General features: G+C 42.8%; 1 protein-coding gene across 4 annotated transcripts in view; it reads right to left on the bottom strand.

Annotated features, from left to right (window-relative positions):
- sorbs2b (sorbin and SH3 domain containing 2b) overlaps positions 1-12,896 on the bottom strand; it is a 50,966-nt gene extending 38,070 nt beyond the window's left edge. For 2 of the 4 annotated variants that reach the window (XM_042074729.1, XM_042074730.1), the window contains exons 1-2: positions 12,416-12,895; positions 8,643-8,837 (exon numbers count right to left, since the gene is read on the bottom strand). The gene's annotated coding sequence lies outside the window, so the exon portion shown is untranslated. Of the gene's footprint in view, positions 1-7,960; positions 8,032-8,642; positions 8,838-12,415 lie in introns of all 4 variants that reach the window. The other 2 variants (XM_042074728.1, XM_042074732.1) reach the window with 2 other exon arrangements.
- Between the last annotated feature and the right edge of the window lie 646 nt (positions 12,897-13,542).

Genomic DNA, 13,542 nt, shown 5'->3' with positions numbered 1-13,542 from the left:
CTGAAGGGAGTCCACAATGCCCTTAAAATACGTACTGATGTGAGAACCACTTTGTTAACATTCATCTCAGTTCTAACCCATGCAACTGGAGCAGACAAATCTTTCTCAAAATACTGATGTTTAAAAAGGAAAAAATACATAAGGTGAAATCTGCTATAGAGACAGGGACAATAAGGTCAAACGTCACTTCCTGTAAGTTACCAAAGCAGTTCTTTATGAATAATGAAATATAATGCAATACAAAGCCCAAATGGAACAGAGACATAAAGACTGGACCCTATCTTAAGAGCTGAGTGAATCATGCTTCCTGTCCTATCTCACAAGAAGCTCTGAACATTTAACAAGATAAGATCATACTGACACCAAATGGAAAAAGTAACCTCTGGTTTCTCTTTGAGATGCTACGCAACCCTGACTAAAGCTAATTATCCTGAAAATTGCCTGAACAAAATCAATGTACAAGCTGTCATCAAAGCCCACACACACTGCTGACGTGCTCATGATTGACATGACACAACATAGGACTTGTGGCTTTTTTTGTCCATGGAAAGGTATTAGGAAAATAATAAATAAAAGTTATATAAAAGTTTATAACAGGAACATTGTTTAACTGATGGTGTCATGCAGATAACCAATGGATAATCTAACTAAAGCAATTTCACTCTGAGTTGCCAAGATACTTTTAAAACATTTCCTTACTGATTTACATTTAAGACAAATCTTACCGTACTGTATATGTATCCTAAGTATCTTCATTAAATTAAAAAACTGAAATTCCTAAAACTGCCCTGTCTTTTCAGAAGGTCCGAGGATTTTGAATAGTTCCCGTTGTTCTCCTGACTCCAGGGCAGACTCTTTTATGTGTGTGGGAATTACGAGGGGCAAAACCAGCCCTGTGCCACCTCTAAAAAGCGAATTTGAGATCCCAATCACATTAAGTCTGACCTGTGAAGTTTATCTGTTCTCTCGCAGCCCTGTGGGACCAACTGATGTGTGACATCATCTGGCTTTTTTCCCTTCTGTTTCAAGTGTTTCAACATAATTGGTTAAATGGCTCCCATGTGTTCTTCAGATAACCATTTCATCTTTAAAAAACACTAGAATGTCTGAGGACAAATAAGCAAGACAGAAATAAACAACTTAGCTAATATGTAGAGTCGCTATGTCCCCTCATGCTAAACACATAATGCTCATGTTGTGCTAAAGCTATATGCTGCAATGCTATAGTGGCTAAAGCCATTTAGACACAGCTAAAGTAATTTCTTTCTTCCACTGTGCATTAAGGCTATATTAGGGTGACAGACCTGACTTCAGCATTAAAATATTAAAATCATAACACACATGGGGGATGAACAAATGATCCAGTATACTATTCCCATGTATGCAACTACGGGCCTCTATTACACAACTACCACACTGTCACCGAGCAGACGATCCCCTCCACCGATCCATGAAAGTGATCCTTTAATACATTTAAGACCTGCCAATTTCAATACATCATCTACATCAGACATACATAATCAGCTTATGTATTAGTTCTTGCAATCTGATTAAGACCGTCTGAGTCTAATGCAGGTGTGCGTTTCACAGGTAGCCTATCACACCACAGGCCCATTCTTATTGGCCAAACAGAAAATGCCCCCCCCCCCCCCCAAAAAAAAAAACAGCATAAACAGGAAGAGGGAGGAAAATAATAATGTTATTGGCCTCTCAGTGCCTTTGAGAGAAAATCTGATTTAGCTAAATCCTGGACCAGAGTGATTCCTCTCCCCCCTGGTGCATACTGTGAGTGTTACTCCAATCGATCAGCGCAGCATCGCAGTGGGCAGGCTGGACAGGGGCCCAGTGAGGTGGACAAACCTAATTGAGATTAATCTGGTGAGAGAGGGGAACTCTGCTGCTGCTGAAGACAAGTAGAGTCATTGGCAACTAATCTGAATGGACCAATCCAGAATGAGGAATCCTTCAACAAAATGGTACATATCAAGCTACTCTCCAAGTCCCAGCTTGTTAAATTTATGTATATTATGCATAAATGTATGTAACGAAATGTTCTATTTTGTCTATATCAATCTTTAGTCATTTACTGTAAATCAACTAACAAAGTGAAGAATGGAATCTGGGAGTGTTGTTTGTCCAGCTGTTGTCCAACTTGCATTACATACAGTATGTAGATCATAGATCATTTTTATAATCTCATAAAACAAAACTACATTTTGTTACATACAAAACAAACCTTTCTATCAACAGTGAGGTAGCTGTCCATGAATACAGTCATCAATGAGGTATAAACATATGAAATTTCATTTTATGTAATAGCTAATAATTATCCTTAGTAATCTAAAGATGATAGCAGAGAGGGTTAAAGCGGAGTAATCAAGGATCTTTGATGATAGTTTATGGGGCCAACACTCTAATCTATGAACTACCTGAGAGGATTCAAATGCTGACAATGGTACATGAATGGTTAACACCATAATGGTACATGAATGGTTAACACCATAATGATAAAACTTAGAAGCAACGAAAGAAAGGGCACCACTCAATCATACTATAAAAGCTAACGCAGCACCATGCCAAGAATCCCAGTGAGAGTGGGAGAAGAGAGATGGAAGGAGAGAGAGAGGGGGGGAGGAGGAGAGAGAGGTAGAGAGTGAGAGAAAAAGAGAGAGAAAAAGAGAGAGAGGGAGGGGGAGGAGGAGAGAGAGGTAGAGAGAGAGAGAAAAAGAGAGAGAAAAAGAGAGAGAGGGAGGGGGAGGAGGAGAGAGAGGTAGAGAGAGAAAAAGAGAGAGAAAAAGAGAGAGAGAGGGGGAGGAGGAGAGAGAGGTAGAGAGAGAGAGAAAAAGAGAGAGAGTGAGAGAAAGAGATAGAGAGAGAGAATGAGAGTGAGAGAAAAAGAGAGAGAAAAAGAGAGAGAGAGGGGGGGAGGAGGAGAGAGAGGTAGAGAGAGAGAGAAAAAGAGAGAGAGTGAGAGAAAGAGATAGAGAGAGTGAGAGTGGGAGATAAGGAGAGAGGGGAATAGGCCAGCTGAGCGCTGATGAGAGGGCACTTTGATGACACCTGCCAAAGCCTGCCTGCCGGCCTGTCTGTTGGCTTGCCTGCAAAGCACACTGCCCAGCTGCCCACATCAGCAGGTGCCACTGAGAGCCACCCCCTGTACCCCCTCCACCCCACCCCCACACCGCCCACTCCACTGGCATGGTCTCAATCACTTCACATTTAAACAGCTGGAGATCAAGTGCTTTGGCCTCTCTCTGCCGCATGGGCCCAGTGGCAAGGATACACACACACACACACACACACACACACACACACACACACACACACACACGCACACACACACGCACACACACACACACACACACACACACACAGATAAAGGATGGGCTAGCAATTCACAGACAACAGGGCTGACACTGGCTCAATGCGGATAGGATTTATTATTTTTGGACGGAATCGCTTGAGATAAGATTCAATAATCACACACACTCGCACACACTCAAACAAACAATCACAAAAATGTTTAAAACTGTTTACGCCAGCAGACGCAGTTCAATACCCTTTGCATCGCCTTCGTTCTCAGTCTTAATCATGCTGGACTTTGAAGTGAAAACAGAATAGCATTCTAGCGACTCAGCTGTGGCAGGAAGTACACAGCAGCGCAACTGAAGCAGGGCGCATCTGATCCCTGTGTCCGCGAGTGCACCGACTCAGACAGGCCTGTCGGCGAAAGATAAACAGACCACCAGCGGACTATCTGGAGAGCCTTTCTCTCAGCTACACACGGCATACCATTACACTTGTGTTTTAAACAAGTGCCGCGATGATTTATCTGCTGAGCGCCCAGCTTTCGAGAGGGCTTTTCTAATGTTATGATTTCCTGTCCCAAAGGCACCGTAAGAGGCCTAGTTCCATCTTTGGTCTTCTCCGTTGTACAGATATATATCATCTGTGGCTATTTGCTCAGAAGACAGTGAACAGACGCACCACTGAATGCCTGCATATAGACTGTATATAGATAGGTGGTATGAAAAATCCTCCACCTTATAGTCTTCCCCTTTGGTTCTACAGCACACAGTGGATATTGTAAAGAACACCATGAAAGATAATGAACCGTACAGGAACGGGCTAAGTTCACTTGTTCCAAATGGCCTGGGTATCTGTGTTTCATGAACTAACCTTGATTGTCATAGCTTCATGCAAATGTGTAAAGAAGCTTTCTTAAGGAGCTATGAGCAACATGAACGTGCTGTTTCACAATTCACAATCACCTCACAATCAAGATGGCATACTGTATGTGAAAGTTGAAAGTTTCAGACGTAGAAACATAAAGGCCCTGATTCCCAAGAGAACAGAAGGGGGCTTTCTCAGGGTCCTTGCAAAAAGTCACAGCCAATGATACTCTCTCTGTGTGGCCCTCTACAAGACACCAAGGGCAGCCACTCCCTGACCGACCCACATACACACACATACCAGGCTTGTGCAAAATTCCAGAATTGAATTGAAATTGGCTCTTAAATTCCAATTCAATTCTTGAATTTCACTTGCATTTCAATTGAGGTAGCAAACAGGAAGCAGAATTGCAATTCAAATTTTGCACAACCCTGACACACACACACACACACACACACACACACACACACACACACACACACACACACACACACAGACACACACACAAACAAACACACACAAACACACACACACACACATACACACACTCACACCACACACACACACACACACACATACACAAACACATACGCTCACACACACACACACACACACACACACGCACACACCCCACCACACACGCTGAGAAAGTACACAATCAAGAAAGAGCAAAACCCTAGAGAGGAAATGCAATGGCTAGCCACTTAGCCGTCAACAAGACGGAACGGAACTTTCTCTTCAGTATGATCTTGACAGATATTTGAATGGATTGACATTCGCCACTCAAACAGATGCTGGCGGCCTCCTTCACACACACACACACACACACACACACACACACACACACACACACACACACACACACACACACACACACACACAGTCCCCTGGGCTGAAGGGAGCCATCTGTTAATTAGGTGTTTAACCTTTGGAGAGCTCCCTGGTTGGTGGTAAACTAATAAGTTGCGAACGCATAGGCCTTTAGAGTAGACATAGGAAATAAGACCGTCAATCAGACGGTATTCGCATTGCGGGCCGCACGACTTGTGTTTCTCAGGGTCCTTAAAAATACCCATGGCATGATGACTAGAATCTTGAAGGGGCCAAAAATATATTAAAATGCTGAGTGACGAGTTACGTCTTGATGAAAACATAGACTTCCTTTTGCGAACATGTTTGTTATAGATAGATAGATAGATAGATAGATAGATAGATAGATAGATAGATAGATCGATAGATACTTTATTGATCCCTTGGGGCAACGGCAATGGCTGCGTTGGCTAGTCCTGCTTTTTACCTTAAAACAACTGAGCAGCACAACAGCACGTCACAACAACCCTGTGAACCCCTTAGACACAGAAACCTTTCTCTATCTCTGTGTGAACTTGATGAGCCGAGCCAAACAATACAGTCTATCCCTTCATCTTCCAAAAAATTTGCGAAAAAGTGACTTTCTGCTACTTTTTTTTCTAGAACCATCTTCTCACTTAGCTGGGCTAAAATACGACCATGGGTTAAGTTACAGGAAACAGAGATTAGTCTGTCCTTTATTGTACAAAGTTAAAAATACTCCAGTCATGCTAGCCTACACGGTGGGCGGGGGGGTGGGGACAAGCGGCTGCCAGTCTGACTGCCTCCGGTGAGGGAGTGTGTGGAGGGGTGTGTGGTCGTGCGATCGTGAATTAAGGCCCGTCTGACTTCTATAATGGAATGGAATGAATGGAACGCCATCTCTTGAGCATCCGGGTCAATTGTTATGTGAAGGTTCACACTAAGGTTATGGGATACAATTCCAGCTTCACACCACACACACATTCTCTCTCTCTCTCTCTCTCACACACACACACACACACACACACACACACACACACACACACACACACACACACACACAAAACTGATGAGATAATTAAGTGTGCTTCTTAGACCTACATTTAGTCTTGGCATTTAGTCTTGAAATACGTGTCAAAATTGAGGTAAATGGGCAAATGTAAGATGCTCTACGATGTGGTTCCTTTCATGATACTCTGGGGTACAAAATAAAACCCTAAATGCTTTCACACTAATTTGCATATTCTAAATCATTATCTGCTGACATGGTTTTCAACTGCATTCTAATCTGCTTCAAAAAATGATAACCATGAAGAAATTCTCAAGATGAATGAGATATTTTCTAATAAAACTATCAAGGACGTGTCACTGAAAATTCGCAAAAAAAGTATTTTTTGCCTACTGGGGACTGTCTATTTAAAAAGCAATAATCTTGTGAAAGGACCCAGCAGTGACCGTGCAGAGCTTTCCTTTATCACCTCCGTTAAAGCACACAGATTGGGCAAAAAGAAAACGCTGAAGTAACAAAATGGCTTTCCAATTACTCTCAGCATATGGTGACAAGCATTAAATCAATGGGGACATTATATTCCACTATCACAATAGAGCCAAAAGATGCGATTTCAGAATATTAATGAGTCCTTGCACACTTCTTACAGAAAACAGAGCAGCCTGATTTGATCGGTTATAGGTTATAGCTTATAACATTGAGGCAATGTTCTGTGCAGAAATCCAATGCAATGAGCTGCCTAGCACAAGCACATTCATCACAGCCTCTCTTTATTAAGCTGCATTATATATTGATAACGTAATAGATGGACTTGAATATTTCAGTGACCATCACTGCGTGTCATTTCCTATACCCTGTGAATAATGACACTGCAAGAAGTACAGTGTGTGTGATACCCTCTAGCACTAATGAAAAGGCCTAACAACCATCTGGCAACAAGCATAATGCACAGCGTAGATATAAAGATCTACAAGCATAATGCACAACCTAGATATAGAGCTCTACAAGCATAATGCACAGCCTAGATATAGAGATCTACAAGCATAATGCACAGCCTAGATATAAAGATCTACAAGCATAATGCACAGCCTAGATCTAAAGATCTACAAGCATAATACACAGCCTAGATATAAAGATCTACAAACATAATGCATAGAGATATAAAGATCTACTAGCATAATGCATAGCCTAGATATAAAGATCTACTAGCATAATGCATAGCCTAGATATAAAGATATAAAGATCTACTAGCATAATGCATAGCCTAGATATAGAGATCTACAAGCATAATGCACAGCCTAGATATAAAGATCTACAAGCATAATGCACAGCCTAGATATAAAGATCTACAAGCATAATACACAGCCTAGATATAAAGATCTACTAGCATAATGCATAGCCTAGATATAAAGATCTACTAGCATAATGCATAGCCTAGATATAAAGATATAAAGATCTACTAGCATAATGCATAGCCTAGATATAGAGATCTACAAGCATAATGCATAGCCTAGATCTAAAGATCTACAAGCATAATGCACAGCCTAGGTATAAAGATCTACACAGAACATTTTGTGTAAGCTCCTGTAAAGCAGAATCGGAAAGCCCTTTATTGAGCGAGTTAAAGTCGGCCTATAAGTCCTGTGCTTCGCCACTGGTCTTCTGAGATGTCTATAAGTCCTGTGCTTCGCCACTGGTCCTCTGAGACATCTCGGCTCTTAACTCTCTAACCGCGTATCCCCTTCCAGCACTGGCTATGTCATCACCTTGTAGCCATTACTTTCTATGGTAATCCTCTGCTGAGGTTTCATCATCTGGGATGCCGTTCCTGCTCCACTGGTCCTCTCTCTTTCTCTCTCTCTCTCTCTCTCTCTCTCTCTCTCTCTTTCTCTCCCTCTCTCTCTCACAACAGACCACAGACACCACAGTTATTGCCAATCCACACACCAACCCGTCACAGTGGCTGCAGCGTCCACTGTACTCTTGCTGCTGCTCCTTCTGTGGTCAGTCAAGTATGTCTGCACAAACAACATTAGAGGTCAAATAAACTCAGAGCTGTGAGCGCTCAACCAACAATATCTCCTAATCACAAACTTTTCCAACGTACAACAACAACAACAACAACAACAACAACAACAACATGGACAATCTCGGTTAGTTTTGGCCGTGATTTGTTACTGCAGTCCACTGCTAGGTAGAGTTCATGCACGCACCTCAAGTCTTAAATGCACATTATATAATCCATCACATGATGGAATTGCATTAAAACCTGATTTGCAAAATTAGATTTTCAAGCAAGACAGCCAATACCAATAATATTGGAAATAAGCTAGATTCAAGCTGCCATGAAATGCATAAAAGCAACCACAAACATGATGTTTGAGTAAGATATATTGCCATCACATCTCATTTTTTCTCTCTGTCAGTTTCCCAACTCTGCTTGTTGGTTCCAAACAGGCTGTATGATTTCCATCACTCCTTGGAGCTTGTTAATAGTGACAGCCTGCATAATCATGACAGTGAAATGATGAACTGATCAGCAGTTATGCTACGACGGGATCACAGAGAGCGACTGGCTTAACACAAAGATCCTGCAAGCATGAAAATCAGAGAGAACCCAAATCCGTACCAGACATTAGGATCGCACTGGGCGACGCGTTGGAGGAGCCAGACATCTGTGGGTGTAATCACCAAAGCAAACCCTCTTCTTGGTCTTGTCCTTCTACCTTCCTTGCTCCTCTCTCTCTCTCTCACCCCTCCGCTCTTGCCGGACTGCGCTGGACTGTGCTTCAGGATTAAGGTTCGGGTCTGTCGCTTCTGGTCTCTGGAGGGGCAAGAGAGACAGGAGGAAGTAAGAGAGAGAGAGAGGGAGAGAGAGAGAGAGAGAGGGAGAGAGAGAGAGAGGGAGGGAGAGAGAGAGAGGGAAAGAGAGCGCCCTCCTGCCCCTGCGAGCCACTGTGGGGCACTTTGAGCTATTTTCAGACGCAGACACACACTCGTCAACTGGGGGGGCTGGAAAAGTGACTCCATGCCTGCCAGCCTCCCGGGGAAAAAGTGACAACATATAGAGTTAACTTTGTGCAGGGGCAACTCTGTTGAGGGCACACACGCATTCCAGCTATGTGAGGTGAGGATGTGTGTGCTTCATTATGTGTGTGACTGTGTGTGTGTGTGTGTGTGTGTGTGTGTGTGTTGAGGGTGGGGGTATCATACACCTGGTGAGGTGAGGTGCCACAAGAAAACCTTTAAAGGTAAGTAGGTAACACTAAGCAGGTAACTTTAATTAACATCTGACCTCTCTCGTTTCACTGGTCATTTTCAGCCCTGGCCAAAGCGGCCAAGACTCAACACCTTGAACGCACTCCATCACATGCAGTCCAAACACATGCTGGTGCATGATACATATTCATTCAAGATTTATTTTGAAGGAGCTATTCATGTGCTTGCACACAAACATCCTTTGCCACCACTTGCTACTTGACTTGCTACAATTAAAGATTTCAAGGATGCCTGTTTGTAAGACAGAGCTATTTTTTGACCTCCCGTCTGAAGTCCAATACTGTTGACAGCGATCATCTGTCGGCCGAAGAGCCACAGATTAGGAAGAGGAAGACAGTGAGGCCGACATCATCCTGCAACACTGTAAAGACAAATGAACTTGCCAGTCAAGGCCCAGGCCATTCATACACACCTCGGCCATCCTAGGGCCATCTTTAGGACAGAGGAAGAAAGACTTCCAGGAAAGTTACAGCGATGAGCAAACCACTCAAAAGATTGTTGCTGCAAACAGTGACATTATTTGGGATTATATGTACCACTGTGTGAATTCAGTGAATACACATTTACATACTAAGTCACACCTTAACTGCTGAAACAGCAAATAGGTGATTCACGTTCAATTAAACAATTTAGCTTCTGATGACACGTGACAGGAAGGAAATAACCCTGAAGATGACATCAAGTGGGTGGGTGGGTGCCACGTGACCCGAGGCGCTGCTTTGAGGGTGGGGGTGGGGGGCTCTCCGGGTGTCACGGAGGGGGTTCAGAGAATGTGGCAAGGCTGGAGGTGTCAGCACGAACACGGGCCAAAGAACACCACCCGTTAAAGCTAACATCACTCATAGGCTCATGCCAAGGATGGCTGCTCCATTACGCCACCATGACCCTTGAAGACGATACTTTGGGGAAGTAATCAAGACAGGGAAGAAGAAAGTCCCCACCTTCCTTCCTAAAAAATGCCTGCTCCTAATGGGTTTTCAATATGTGCTAGAATTGACTGATTTTTGATGGTTATCATGGTGGTTATAGCTGAAGGATTTACTGTATATAGAAGAATGTCACAACATTTTCCTGACTTATTTTGGATGTCAAAAAAAAAAAAAACGGAAAGGAAGGTTGTGCATCTGCTCTTCCTGCGATGACAAAACAAACCCTAATGGGAGGGCCTGAGGTGAGGTTTGGCAGACATGGCCAGGACGTCTTGTTATTTTCCCCCTGCTGCTAAAAATAAAGAGGAAAAGGCAGAAATGACCTCTTCGCTGTGCTGCTAGCTTCCTTTCTCTTACCATGACATAAATCCTGCACAGCGTGTATGTAGTGTGTACAGTATTCAAAATCCCACCCTTACACTTTGAGAGGCCTATCTCACTGGCGTTCACAAAAGAACCGTTACGCCAACTTTTCAATTCATCCTCCCTTCTCAATGTACAATTGACTTCATATTCAAATATTCAGATGAAACGTTCTCTCCCCATTCCTCCATGCAACACTCAAAGCCTTGTGCCACTCGTTTGAGCCCTCCTGCTCCATTTCCACTGACCTTGATCTCCTCGCTGTCCCCCGCGTTCCCCCTCTTAATCTGTCAAGAGCCCCTTCACCAGGACCCACGAGCCGCCCGGCCGCCCAGCCCACATTGACTCTCTTTGTATCCGAGAGTTGACCCATTTTAAAAGCAGTTCTGCTGAGGGTGAGGTGAGGGTGTCCCCGGCAGTAGGGGAAGACCTGAGAATATTGTGGGGAGTTTGTGTGGTAGGAAGGAATGCTTAGCACGGCATTCCACTAATTCATTAGCCAATCTGGTTATGGAGCAATTTGTTTTATTTTAATTACATTAGATGAACGTGAACCTGTTTGCCATCTGTTGTCTATACAATACAGATTTAAGGAAAATATGTCAACAAAGACTTAAAAACCGCTGTTGGTGTAGTTAGATTAAAAACAGATTATGCATTGCAATAGTGTGAGATGATGCTAGACTTATCTAAACAAAGCGTATAACCCACTAGGAATATAGTGGGGGAATGAAGGGTAAAATAATGAAAGGTAAATTGTCCATGTCAGTCCAAAAGCATTTCAAAGGAGAGCTTAGAATAAAGAGACTATTCCTTTCCATTTGTATTGTATGTGAGTCACCATACTCATGGCAGTTTGACTCAAACACAAGATATCATATTCAGCCACAATGAAATGACACAAAGAAGGCCACAGGAACAGCACAGAGGACAGAATTAAAGTCTTCCTAAGGGTAATGTTTACCTCACATTCATTTTTTTTTTTTTTTTTTTTGGCATATAGAACCAATACTTCTTCATCAGCATAGTGGTCTTGGAGGGGAAAAAACTCCAGTTTGGTTCAAAGGTCTACACAAGACTTGCCATAATTTACCTGCTTATAGATTCCCTGCATCAGCATTCAACGACCCAAATGACCTTGGGTCCAGGACACAAACATATCTGTAACTCACTCCTGACAGATGCATCAATGAGACTGACTGCAATGATACACTACCTATCAGTATACCACAGTATGCCATTACTCCACAAACAGCCTTCAGATCTACACTAGACATACCGACCATTTAGAATTCCATACACTTCAGGTGTCTAAATGATACCTCTCAGCAACAGAACTAAATGCAGTTGTGCAGAATAGTCCTGGAACGGAAAATAATAGAGACGCAGAAATATGCCGTCTACCAAAGAATGGAATAATAATATGGGTCGTTCTTTTCCAAAAAATTGCGCGATGCGCATATGGCCACATATTGTCAATGATTGTGGGTAGTAATCTATAAACCACTACCAAAACATGAGCGGCCCGGCTGCAGTCCTCACCTATTGTGTCAATATTCAAGTAGCCCAGAGCGCGATGCAGTTCGCTGTTTGCGCAGTTGGTTTCACTTGGCCAACCCCAATTGCGCGTCAATAGGACGTGATCAAATAAACTAACACACATTTACAACACTAGAGGTAGTGAACTGTTTAATAATTATGAGTAAATAAACCAACATGGCAATACGACATAAAATCACGTAATCATGTGAGTTTGTCCCTTGCTTCAACACTTTGAATAATTTACGTTACAACATTTCTTACTGCTGTAGACTATAATAGACGAGCTTACCAGTCAGCGATCCCACAAGTGGCATACAGTAGGTCTTCAAGGGGATATCGGCTGTTCGCGAGAAATTGGTGTAATAAAATCCGACATATGGGTTAGTCAAAGCAGTAGCATAACCTACACCTGCCTTTTTGTAAAGTCTAGTCTAGACTATGATCGCGCGCAGTGCAACTGAGCAGCAGCAGCACCAGCACTGGCACTTGCTCCAGCGCGGAGTTCAAAACCCATTCATGCTGGAATGCAACCACATCCGTCCGCTACAGAAGCACAGCCGCACAATGCCACCTTACAGACAGGTCCGATTCACATCAGAGCTCTGTATGGTTTGCCGCGCACGTTTGGAAACAGTCGACACGAGTTTCAGCTAGATATCCTAACATCCCTTCGATCAATTTCCGCGATCAGGATGAAACGAAGCCGCTGTAAAACAAATAATAACGTGGTGTCATGCCGCACCTCCCAGTCCCTCGGTGGAAATCGGTATTTCTTTCAACGCTATGGACGCCACCTCATTGGTTCAACGCTGGTTTTAGTAGTCATGGAAACAGCCAACAGAAAGGCATGGCCTATCATGTGCCAGAGGTGGTGATGAATAGCGTGCGCAGGAGCCCTCCCCCTGTGGTATTTATTTACACAGAATGTTTCCTGCTGCGGGTTAAGGTTTTGTTATCAACCACCAGCGTGTTTATCATGACTGGTTAGAGTATGGATGAAGAAGCGAATGTAAATTGGATGAAGAACAATTTATTAAGGGTTAGCTCGCCTATGGGTCTTTTTTTTTTAAAGAATAGAACTGCAGCCAGCAGATAACAACATGTGATGAATAGGCTAATGTATGTACAGAATTGTGCTGCCTTTATTACTCAAGGACATTCAGCAAAAATCAATTGTTTGTATATGAATTGCCTACTTATTATGTGATGTAGGCTATGTGTCCAGTTTCTATGCAGCTGTTTATTTAGGCCTAGATAATTAATTTAAATTTAATAAGATGACAGCAATATTATCTATCCATATATTTATGCACCTAGGAATTAGACAAAGACCTATAGGTGGAAATAATGGACCTTATATGGAAGTGGGGTTCTAGAAGAGGCACTTGACCAGAAAAATAATTTTATTGTTTAGAT

Source organism: Alosa sapidissima, chromosome 20 (assembly GCF_018492685.1).
Source record: "Alosa sapidissima isolate fAloSap1 chromosome 20, fAloSap1.pri, whole genome shotgun sequence".
NCBI classification, from domain to species: Eukaryota; Metazoa; Chordata; class Actinopteri; order Clupeiformes; family Clupeidae; genus Alosa; species Alosa sapidissima.
This window is presented reverse-complemented; position numbering and strand designations above follow the sequence as displayed.